Source organism: Protopterus annectens, chromosome 6.part1, assembly GCF_019279795.1.
Source record: "Protopterus annectens isolate FY-2018-M chromosome 6.part1, PAN1.0, whole genome shotgun sequence".
In the NCBI taxonomy this organism is placed as follows: Eukaryota; Metazoa; Chordata; order Ceratodontiformes; family Protopteridae; genus Protopterus; species Protopterus annectens.
The window spans coordinates 252,104,898-252,118,034 of record NC_056738.1 but is presented as its reverse complement, the minus strand read 5'-3'; positions in this window follow the sequence as shown (position 1 = coordinate 252,118,034).

The following is a 13,137-nucleotide window of genomic DNA, read 5'->3' as shown; positions in this document are numbered from 1 at the left end:
CTAATTTTACTTGTTTATGTTTTAAAATTATAAGTAATGTAATTATTTTAATGCATTAGTCACATGACCATGGCTGCGGGTCACGTGATGTATTGGGCGTGTATTTAATGTCTGATTTTAATGTACCTGTGTCTATCATTGAGAAAGGGTCTTGTACCTGAAAGCTTTGTGTTTGATAAAGGTGTGTGTTTTTTTACCTCAACTTTTTCGTTGTGCTTTGTACCTCTGACTTTGCAGCAGTATATACTTGATGTTTCAGTATTTCAACAGGGGTATATTTCACACATGTGATTTGCTCATCTTCTGCAGCTGTACTTTTCAGCCTGCTGCAGGTTGTGTACTATTATATTACAGGTGGGGCATCTTTATTTCAGACTTTATTTCAGACATTTTCATTTTTCTGTTTGGATTACAGACTGCAACACACTTTTGTAATCAAGCAATACTTGCAAACACTCTTACACTGTTACTTGCACATTTTATTACTTAGTGACTACACTGCACTCTTTTGCTAACTGTCATACTTTTATATTTCTTTACAGTTACTGGGAGAGGATTACTGACCTGCCTGGTGGCAACCGCACCAGCCTATCGCCATAGGCTCTGCGGTTCGCAGAACGGACACCTGCAGCTGTAATGTAAATGAAGTAATATTGGAATACACATCTCCATAATATCAGCTAGTTTAATTTCTTACATACATAATTAAATGTAACTTACTCAGTAGTGGGGCGTTGGGCATTTGCCGGGCCTCCTGGATCCAAAGGTTCACTTGGTCCTGCTTGCGTCTCTTCAGGTCCGCATGGTGGTGACGGACCTGCTCACCAGTCCTTGGAATCCCTGTGGCACTGGTGAGATCATGAGCCATCCGGTCCCACGCCTCAGCCCTATATGCTCCCCACAGGACCTGGCCCTGCATGAGTTGGGCCTCATGATTGTGGACTAGGAGCCAGACCATGTATCTGGACTCCTCAACGCCCCACCTCTGTGCTCAAAAGCAACTACCCTCACCTACTCCTGACATTCTGGCTGCAAGTTAGTTCTACAATCGTTTATGCTGTGTATTCCCGCCTATGGGGCTTATATATGCCATTTTCCCGCACATATCTGTGATTGGCCATTTTGGAATTGTATCAACTTCACAAAACCTGCTTTGTCATGCTCCACTTTGTATTCATTCCTATATATTTGCTATTACTGCATTTCTAGGTACTGCTGTCGTGGCTTAGTGGTTCAGTACCTTGACTATGGTGCATAGTATCCTGGGTTTGAACCTGGTCACTGCTTTTTATTTTTTATGCCTGTCTTTTCAGGCTAGGGGGTGTGTCTGTGTAAAGGCAGTTTTGATACAGCTTGCTCAACGTTGCCCATCGGTTAGCTTGTTGGCGCGATGCGCAGCTCCGTGCAAACGGGGTATGCTGGTTTATGCTTCATTTGGCTGTTAGCACGCATATTACACACAGTTCAGCTAGGGGCACACAGTTTCAGCATGTTAAACCACTGCTCACCTACGGGCACTCATTTTACACCTGTTAAACCACTGCTCACCTACGGGCACTCATTTTACACCTGTTAAACCACTGCTCACCTATGGGCAGATGCACTCACCTTGTTAAACTGTAGCTCAGCTATAGGCACATCTCGCATTTTTTATTGTTTTGTTATCTCACATTTCTTCAAAATAAATGGACTATTTCATTACATTTTACATAAAATATGATTTTATATGTGTACATATTTGTCAGGGACTTGTTTCGTGCTTATTTTACTAAAAATAAAAATTGATGTTGTGGGGGCTCAAACCATGGATGCCTGCTCTTCAGCCAACATCTCTACCGCTACGCTATTGCTTCTTGGTTTACTTTGTATATTTAGTTCTTATATGCCTTTCCACTGACTGCTAACTGTGGCTAAGCTACGGGCATGCCCGTGCAAACGAGCGCACTCACGGGCAAACATCTTTACGATTTACAAAAAAATATATAACATGTTCATTTATATATTTTATGTTCATAGTCTGTGGGGGCATGTGTTGTGTTGTGTTTATTCACATTTGCATGGCCTCTGTCGTGGGTATTTACTTTGGGCAATTTTACTCTTCTGGGGGCGTGTCGGCTTGCAGGGCTCGGCCTACGGACACGCCCCCTAATGTCTTCCATGGACCGTGTTAGCCTTAGGTGTGATTCAGCATGCCCTCATGCATATGCATGACATGCTGACGTCACACCGTTTAACTGCAGCCTCCATGTAAACCATGTATCTCTTACACGGAGGCTTCGTGAATCCTGCCCACTATCAGTGTCATTTAAAACATCGTGGCAGCTTCCTCAATGCTGTAGTCTCTCCCAAATGTCTACATCAAAATAATTAATACAAACAGGGTCTAACGACAGATGAAAGCACCCTTACTGTAGGATGAGGTTGATGCGTTACCAGCAAGGCATGTTTAAGAATGGTTCAGTGCAACAATGTTGTATATTCTCTTTGTTTGATAGAATCAGTTAGATACCTAAGATGGATGGTTAATTTAATCTGTATGTTGGTTTATATTTGCTGTCTTTTAAATAAAAGTCCATTTTATCCAGTTAAGTCTTTGAACATTTATTTCATCACCCTGAATCCCACACATAAAACTTTAATGTATAGATCGTATATGGTAATGTACATCAGATCATGCACGAATGGTATAATTAAAGATGACTCACAAGGATTTTAAATAAAATAGTTTGATTCCCACATATGCTATAACAGATAATGTGTACTTCTCTAAAAATGTCCAGCTGTGGCTTGCATTAAGGATAATGAAGCAGAAAAAGAGTGTCATAAAACATGAACTTTGATTTTACATCTTAACACTATTTGCAGAACTACTCAAGTGACTGTTTTGTATGCCATCCAGCAACAGATTATTTTATGCGTTTATCTAGGTTTATCATTTTTCCTCTCATGGTTTCTTTTATTCTTGTATATGGTATTACTGTGACTGCACTTCTCTTCTATTTTCCTAGGTTATATAAATACAGGACAGGTACACCTATATAAATTAACACATAGAAAGTTAATATATTTTCTTGGACTGGACACCAATAATAAAAATTTATTTTTAATCTATCTATCTACATATGCAGACACACACATGCACAGACACACACACACACACACACACACACACACACACACACACACTACAAAGTCAATTTTATTGTTCTAATTTTCTTTTTTCCTTGTTTGTAGTTTTATTTTAGGTTTGACCACAGGTCATGGGGAGAAGAACCTTACTGCCAGTCTATTGATATTTTTCATGCTGTCCCTTTCCCAATATACCTCTTAACTTCAATACTACTTTTATCAACCTATCCAATAGCTTTGCTCCCATCAAAACTAAGAGTTAAACAAAATACTGCCCCCTGGAAAACCAAAGATACCATAACCCTCATGATAAAGCATGGAAAAACTACCAAAAAACACAAATCCTGCTCATCCCTGTCTGACTATAAGCAACTTCGCAACAAGATCAAACAACACATAGTTTCTGACCGCAAATTACTCCTTACTTCAAAAGAATAACAAAACTAACCATAAAAAGTTATGGCATAGCATCACTATCTTCCTCCATCCAGGTAAAAAAGTCAGCCTCTGCCCTGATCCTAACATCGGAGACCTTTCTTTAGCTACCCAATTTAACTCCTTCTTCATTAACTCTATCACTAAACTTACTACATCTTTTACTAATACTACACCTAACCCACACTCACCTACCTCCCCCAAAACACACTCCTCAAGCAACAAAACCTCTCAACCCCATCCCTTTACACTCAAACCTGTTTCTATCTCTACCATAAAAAAGCTCCTACTCAATTTGAAACCATGTTGAAATGCCCCAGATGACCTTCCATCTAACTTCCTTAAACTGGCTGGCAATGACATAGTCTTCTTCATCTGTATTCTAATAAACCAGTCAATCCAAGAATCCTATGTACCCACACTCTGGAAGAAAGCCTATATCATACCCCTTCACAAAGGGGGAAACAATACTGAAATTTCCAACTTCCGGCCAATTGCCATTCTCTCCCCTATTTTCAAAATCTTAGAAAAATGCATCCACCTACACCTGCTACACTACCTGCTTGATAACCATCTGCTTACCCCTACTCAACATGGCTTCAGGCCTGGACATAACACTTCTACTGCTCTCCTCTCCTTCCTCAAAACTGTCAATTCTGCCTGCAACTCAGGCCATATTGTTTCTACCATACTGCTTGACCTACCTAAAGCTTTTAATAGAATTTCACACAACCTCTTCTTGTCTAAACTCTCTCATCTTAATCTATCCACCTCCTCTATCAACTGGTTCTCCAGCTACCTGTCTAATAGGCAGCAATCAGTCAAGTGGAAAAACTGTACATCCTCATTCCAAAACACTCTTACAGGAGTACCACAGAGGTCCATATTAGGCCCTCTGCTATTTAATATTTTTATAAATGACTTCCACCAGTGTATTTCTAATGCCAAGCTCATCCAATATGCAGACAACTCTACAATAATCTGCTCCTCTAAATCCCTCCCCATGCTCCAGAAAATTACCCAGGAAGCCTTCCTAACTACCGAGAACTGGATGTTTAACAACCACCTAGCCCTGAATGTCTCCTAAGTCCAAAATCATGATATTCACCCCCTCAGAGAACACTAATATTGACATGAACTCTTTCTCCATAACTAGCCAAAACAATACCCCTATAGAAGTTGTATCCCATACAAAACTACTAGGTGTCACTATTGACACACAACTTAAGTTTGACATACATCTTCAAACAAATATAAAGAAAACACTCCAAAAACTAGGCTTGCTCTACCGCCATAACTGCTACCTTACTCCTGCTACTAAACATGTCCTTTCTACCACCTACCTCATCCCCTCCCTGCTATATGGTGCCCCCCCTCCTTACTAATCTCCAAAGAGGTCTAAAGTCAAAACTAGTTTCCTGTTACAACCAAAACTCTAAATTTGCCACTGGTGCCAAAACCTCCACTCACCACTGTAATGTCCTTCAAAAATTAAACTGTCTTGAACTACCCCACCACTTCTCTTTCATCCAAATTTCTTATGCACATAAACTTATCTTTAAACCCTCTCTCTGCCCATCACTTAACACATATCTCAAACTTCACCAGCCAGATAGACTACTCAGGTCAAATAATCAGAATCTACTCAAAGTATATAGACCAGCTCATACTCCAGGCACATTCCTTTTATCCTTCTCTCTATCCAGACTCTGCAACTCCATCCTTCCTCATATTTGTACCACCAACAACCACTCCACCTTCAAAACCTTGCTCCACTCCCACCTCTCATCCCTCTGGGAATGCTCCTACTCCCATCCCTCCTGACTCTCCTCTAGTTGTCTATAGCCTATCTACCCCTCTTCTCTATTCCTCATATCCTTACCCCTAGCCACTACTTCCTCACACCCCACCTACCCCACTTCTCCAATTCTTATATCTCATCTCTTCACTGTATACCCTCCAATCTAATCTCCTCCTAACCATTCCTCCTGACTTCCTTCTATTGCATTACACCCACATTCCTCCTACACCATTCCTCCTGACTTCCTTCTATTACATTACACCCACATTCCTCCTGTCCTCCTACACCATTCCTCCTGACTTCCTTCTATTACATTACACCCACATTCCTCCTATCCTCCTACACCATTCCTCCTGACTTCCTTCTATTACATTACACCCACATTCCTCCTATCCTCCTACACCATTCCTCCTGACTTCCTTCTATTACATTACACCCACATTCCTCCTATCCTCCTACACCATTCCTCCTGACTTCCTTCTATTACATTACACCCACATTCCTCCTGTCCTCCTACACCATTCCTCCTGACTTCCTTCTATTACATTACACCCACATTCCTCCTATCCTCCTACACCATTCCTCCTGACTTCCTACTATTACATTACACCCACATTCCTCCTATCCTCCTACACCATTCCTCCTGACTTCCTTCTATTACATTACACCCACATTCCTCCTATCCTCCTACACCATTCCTCCTGACTTCCTTCTATTACATTACACCCACATTCCTCCTATCCTCCTACACCATTCCTCCTGACTTCCTTATATTACATTACACCCACATTCCTCCTGTCCTCCTACACCATTCCTCCTGACTTCCTACTATTACATTACACCCACATTCCTCCTGTCCTCCTACACCATTCCTCCTGACTTCCTTCTATTACATTACACCCACATTCCTCCTACACCATTCCTCCTGACTTCCTACTATTACATTACACCCACATTCCTCCTGTCCTCCTACACCATTCCTCCTGACTTCCTTCTATTACATTACACCCACATTCCTCTTATTAATTGCTCTATTCCATCCTTCTTTCACTGTCACTCCTTTTGTGAATTTTAATCCAGAAATCACTATTGTAGACCATGTAAATATATGTAATACTCTGCTTTCTCTGTAAAAGCATTTTATATATTGTTTTCTGTCTAAAATCTGATGTTAATATATCTTCTATTACTATGTATACTACAAATGTTTTGTTGGTTTGCTGTGTTGTTGCTCTATTTCATTTGTTTAACCTTCTTGGAGCTTTTCTCCCCGGGACTCCATTGAAAACGGGCTCCTTTGTCCCAATGGACTATCCTGGAAAACAAACTGTAAATAAATAAATAAATAAATAAACTTCTAAACACAAGAATTCTGCACAAAGCCAAAAAGTAATTGGGGGGGGGGGGGCAATTTTTGAACATTGGTCTTATAAACTTAGAAAGTTGATGGAATAACAGGTTTTGTATTGGCATTATTTAGTGATTTCAGTCCTCAATGATTTTCCACAAAGCTACAAATTTCATGACAGACTAAAAATATGAATGAAAAGTCACGATATTCTGCCAAAATCTGGACAGTTGAGAAGTATGTTTTGCGACTAGGTAGATTGCATTTTAATTATACAGTGGAGCAGTATGACAGGCACTTTATGAGTGAATGAAAGGAACTTATTTTGAAGAAAACAATTTGAACTGAGTGTAAGATTGTCTCTGCTTTCCCTAATTGTATGCTGGGTATACTAGTATATGATATCAGTATTTGTCAATAATTGAATCATCTTTCCCCTGTTGCATCTAATCTCTCACAGCACATGTATTGTTATCATTTCAGGGTATTTAACTATAACATTTACTTGGGCTTGATTTCAATAATTTGTGCCTCTGTATTAGTCATTCCTGTCCTCCTGGTTGTCTCTGGCTTCTTCTGGCTTGTTTCAAATTACCACATAAAAGCTGTAACTTAATATCTATATATAAATAAATAAATATATATATATATATATATATATATATATATATATATATATATATATATATATATATATATATATATATATACACATTTTTCTTTTTGCTTTTGTTTACTGGGTTTATCCATCTGTGTTTAGTCAAAAAAACCTTTTCAGAGGAGGCCTGGGGAGAAAAATTCCAACATATTACACATTTTTAAACAGACATTCAAAAAGTGCACGAGCAGTCATTAAGTAACAATTGCACATACATTTGGTAATAGATTACATTAATGTAAAATAAAGGAGCTATTTACAACATAAAAGATAAACATGCATTTAGTAGTGTTGAACATTAAGCATTTGAAGAGATACATTAGTAAGTTTGTCACATAGATAATAGATTTTGTGATTTCTGATCAGAATTTCAAAGAAATAGAAGTGAGGAAAGGAACTTGGTAGGGCAAAAAAATTTAATATTGTAATTAAGGGATGGGGTATTAATCAGATATAATAATTACTATTATATTAATATATATTTTGTATAATGTAAGATATATATATGTATATGTGTGTGTGTGTGTCTATATATATATATATATATATATATATATATATATATATATATATATATATATATATATATATATATACACACACACACACACACAGACACACAGACACACACACACACACACACACACACACACACACACACACACACACATATATATATATATATATATATATATATATATATATATATATATATTCATTATATAATTATTAAAAAGTGAAACTGAGATGGTCTACAGCTGAAGCAGCTGTTCAACTAATGCTTATCAGTCCAGCATTATTTGATTTGCTGAGTTTTTTTATGTCCAGTAGTGACTGAGCTCTGGTTGTAGACTTGTACTTTGGTTTAATTGCAGGTGGACACAGCTGCGGTGGGAGATTACAATATTTGCCTTGAGTGTAAGTTATTTAGAGAAGATGTTCTGTTAGTCCCATTTCTAAAGTAATGTCTTTTGGGAATTCTGCAAAAGTTGTCTTTGTTCATACAGGTGTACCTGCCCTGCATTTATATGTTCTCTAGACAAATCTTTGATCACATGGTATATTGCTTAAGAACATCGTGATCACTACAGCTTTTGGTACATCTCTATATTTAAACTTTATGGACTCTGGTTTGGTTATTTAGCTAATTGCTGTCATTGGCTGTTACAGTTTAATACATAAATGGTGCCCCAGCTTTGGCATATTGTATGCTAATACCTTGAACTTGTCTGTGGTTTCTGTACAATGTTCCTTCCATTCACCTTGGATTCTTATTTGCTGTGTGTAAGGAGAAGAATCAGTCAAGTACCTTATTTACTGTGCATAGGAGAAAATCATCCGACTGCTTTACTGAGTGTCAGGGAAAGCAATCAGCCAAATATTTTACATAGTGTTAATGCACACACATTCTAGAAGTGAGAGCAAAAAGTCATCTTAAAGCTTAACTCATTCATACCTATAGTGCCTTTTTAGAATACTTCCATTCAACTCCAATAGCTCTGTGTTTTGGGACTGGCTCCTTAACTGAGCGACTTACCAATTAATAGCAGGCAGCATTAGTAAAGACAATGTGTAAATAACCAAATGATATTAACATTGTTAATCTAGAATGTCCTGCAGTAGAGATATTGATAATTGTTCAGAATTTGTTATTAACAGTTTATAACTGAAAATTACTTGTTAATGGGCATTGTATGAAATGTCATAGTGGGAGATAGAAAAATAGATTGATAGATTGCCACTGTCCACCTATCTGTACTGGAAATATTGCTACGCATTTGCTAGTAATGATGAAGCTTTGCAGTATTATGCAGTATTTCCACATATAAATTAGTATTTCCCAAACTAAATTACAAAAACTATTGTATTGCATCCAGTGAAACTTTAGTTAATATCTAGAGAAAAATGTAATTGCTATTTGCACTGTAAGTTGTGCATTTTTAGAGACATTTAGTGTTATAAAATAAATTAGCACGTAAAAAGCATTTCTCTGACTCAGTTCCTAAATCTTCATTCCCATTTGTACTTTCAGTATAAGAACATGTAACTTTAATGTCATTAATAGGCATATTGTAAATCAGTCAACTGTTGTAAAAGACTTGTCACACGTCTTTTTTAGCAACAGAGACAACAGTGGCCCTAGATGACATCTCCTCCCTTTGGGGAACAACCGGCCCAAATAGAAAAAGCCCAGCAGATTCTGCCCCCCTCTGCACTCAGTCCTCACTGCTTTCAAAACCAAATGTTAGGCTGACATTAGGGCCATCCTTAAGAACAGGATCGTAGCCACAGGTACCACAACATTTTAAAACAAAATAATGGGAATGTTAAACAACTTTTATTACTACAATCTACAGACATGGGTGGCATTAAAACAGCCCATGAGCAAATATATCTAGAGTTCACCCACCTGAATAAGTAATGACTAATTAGTTACAAACTACTGGACTTCCTGATGGTCCCTTGCCCTAAGCTTCTCCAATTCTTCAGCATCCCCAAACCAAACTTGACCCCCACTACAGACCTGTCTTATCCAGTGCAGAGTTGATCACTGAACCCATTTCTATCTACCTAGTGGTTCAAATCAGACCCTTAGCATAGCAAAACAAATCCTTTGAACTGTTAGACTCCCTCGACTTCCTCAGCAAGATTAAGGACATCAAAATAGAAGCCAATACCACCCTTGTGATTATTAATATAGAGGCTTTGTACATTATGTTCCCACATGACCACTGCATAGGAGCCTTCCCAGGTGAAACATAAGCTGTCAGCAGGCTACTAAAGGTTCGCCTTAACAACAGTTTCTTTCACTTTAGACACCGATATTTCAGGCAAACTAGAGGGATAGCAGTGGGGGCAGCCATGGTTCTGAACTTAACCAACATGGCTATGGGAAAGTAGGAAGAGGACATTGTCTACAACTCCCCATTCTCTACATTGATCAACTGCTATCTACAATTCATAGCTGACATCTTTATTGTCTGGGAAAGAACTTATTCAGATCTCCAAGATTTTTTTTTCAGACACATCAATGACTCTACCTCATTTTGGAAGCTCACAACCCAACACAACAAAGAGAAGGTTAATTTTCTGAACCTCAAAATTTTTAACGACCCCCTTGACAGGTAAGTTAAGCAACAACCTATTCAGGAAACCCACAAGAGTTACCAGAGTCACCAAACAAAACATCATAAATCCAAGGGGATGAGAGTAGCAATAACATCCTAAAGCTGCAAGATTTATCCAAAGATATGGATGAACTAGAAAAGGACTTCTTAACCAGAAGCTAATGCAACAGACTGCTCTCAGTCATTCTACAACCTATAAAGGACCTTAAGACAACTGATGACTCTGGCCTGCTGGTACTAGCAAATAGACACCACGGGCAATTCAAGAATAGGGCATGTGACCTCCCAGTCCCAAACACGACAGAAACATGGCCCTAACATTCACCCAGGATTATGTCAAAATTAGGAAGACCATAATCAAAAACTGAGTAATTATCACTAAGAATAGATAATTGAGCAAAATACTGCCAGCACACCCTTTATTCACACTTAAAAAAGTATGAAGCATCAGATGTTATAGGAAATGCAAAAAGACTGAAGATGATGTGTTACACAAAGGGACCTACAGATGTGGACTGCTTTACTGCAACTACTGCACACCAATGAGCAATGCAAATAGTTTCAAATGTCCCAGCATTGTTAAAAGATACCCACGCATCACCCATGGCAACTGTAACACAGAGTCAGTGGCATACATGGCAAGCTGCAGGAGATGCTCAAGTTTCTATGTTGGAAAAAACATTAGTGAGCTAAAAGAAGTGGAGCCTAGTCATGTTGGAAATCCAAGCAAAAGCCTAAAAGACCTCCCTGGCAAAGCACCTGATGGAACACCCAAACCACCAAGGCTCCTGGATTTGCATCCTGGAAATAGTTAATTTAGAAAGATTAGAGGGCAACACAACTGACATACTCAAGAAGAATGAAATGGCAATGGCAAACTAAGCTGGTAGCATACAGGAAACCCCGACTTAACACATGTTCCATCTGAAGTGTCCTCAGCTTAAGGAAACAATCACAAAAACGTGTACTAAATCCAGCAGTACTGACTGAAAACCCACTAAGGGCAAGGAAACCATAAGTCTATTTTTACATAAGGTCCACATGTTTGGAGTTTTTGGACAGGGACAGCTGAGGCACACTAGTGATATCCTTCCATATCACTGTTGCAATATTCTTTACTGAAGGGATTTCCTGCCTTGAGGAGACAGGTGAAGGCCATTTCTGACAAAGCAGTGTGGTCTATCGACCATGTCTTCCCAGACTGTCAGATACTAGATCCCCTTGGAGTGACACCAGAAGCTAAGCCAGTCATTGAAATCATTCATTTTTTTTGTCTATATTGTGTCATCATCCTAGGTGAAGGTAGAATGTTGCTTAGAGCTAGGGACATACCTGCCTGGGACACATTATCTGAGAGTTCAGTCATGTCTGTCTTCATATAGTACAGAGAAGTACGTCTCAAGTCATTCACTCCAACATGTACTATGACAGAGTCATAACAGTAATTGTTGCTGAGTGACTTGAGTGCGTGCGTGAGCTGATGGATCCTGGCATCTGACAGGCAGCTGACTGTGACCTTCTCTTTGTCAAACCTGGTGAGGGGGACATCTGTGTGTCTCATGACATTAGGTTTTGAGTGGTTTTGTCTTAGTCGCTTAATTGTTGAGACACTGATATGTGTGTTGTTATGTGTAGTGGTAGATTCTGTTCATCTGCTAGTATGTGTAGATTGTTTTTGCTTGGGAGGTCTCTGGTCATTTGGTAGGTTCTTAGTGAGTACCTCCGCATATGTGGGTTTATGTGTCTTGATCTTATCTTGTATGAGTGGAGAGGTACGTGTGCTGACAACCTATTTGATGTCTTGTTTATTGTTGCATGAGAGGACTGATTCTAATTTCATAGTATAGTTACATCTCGCACATACTGTATTTGTTTGCTATAGGAGCAAGTGGTTGTCAGTATACATGAGGCAGTTGCTACATTGCATCAGGATGCCTATGTCAATCAGGCTGGCTGAAGAAATGTTGGGAAACTGTTTGTAGTGGCAGGTAATTCCTAAGTACTAGTTTGTGTGAGGGCAAATTAGATTAGCTATTGCTCTGGGATTAACAAGGGGACTTATTCTTTAGACGATCAGGGATAACAAGTGGGGCAACGCTACTCAGTGCTCAGCTGAGTTGCTTGCAGTGAAGAAGTGTGCGGCTACATTGCCCACAGAGCAGCAGGGAACCCGAGAGGGTTTTACTGACTGGTGTCTAAGCAAAACTTAGTTACTAGGTGTTTGCATTTACACAAGACACCACTAAGCCTTGCTGCAATGTGCGCAGCTATGAGCAAATGCAAGGCTTATACACAGGTGAAATTAAACAGTTTTAAATTAGTCTGCCTATAGGAAATCATACAATGATCTTTCCTTCGGCAATTCCCAGCTCAAACAAGGCAATATCTTCTGCCACAAGGGTGCAGGGGAGCCCTTCTTAATGTAAGATGGCTGGATTTGAGTTCAAGTGTATGAAAAACAGACTAGATTCAGCAAGTCTGGATCTAGTCTATGCTAACTAAGCAATATTTCAGGACAAAACGGGTGCAGGTAATAAGCAGGCACAAACAGTAAAACAGTAAAAAAGGCACACATTAATGCAGTAAAACAGTAAAATACAGATGAAAAAGTGCGGACCAGACTCAAAATAAGCTTAAT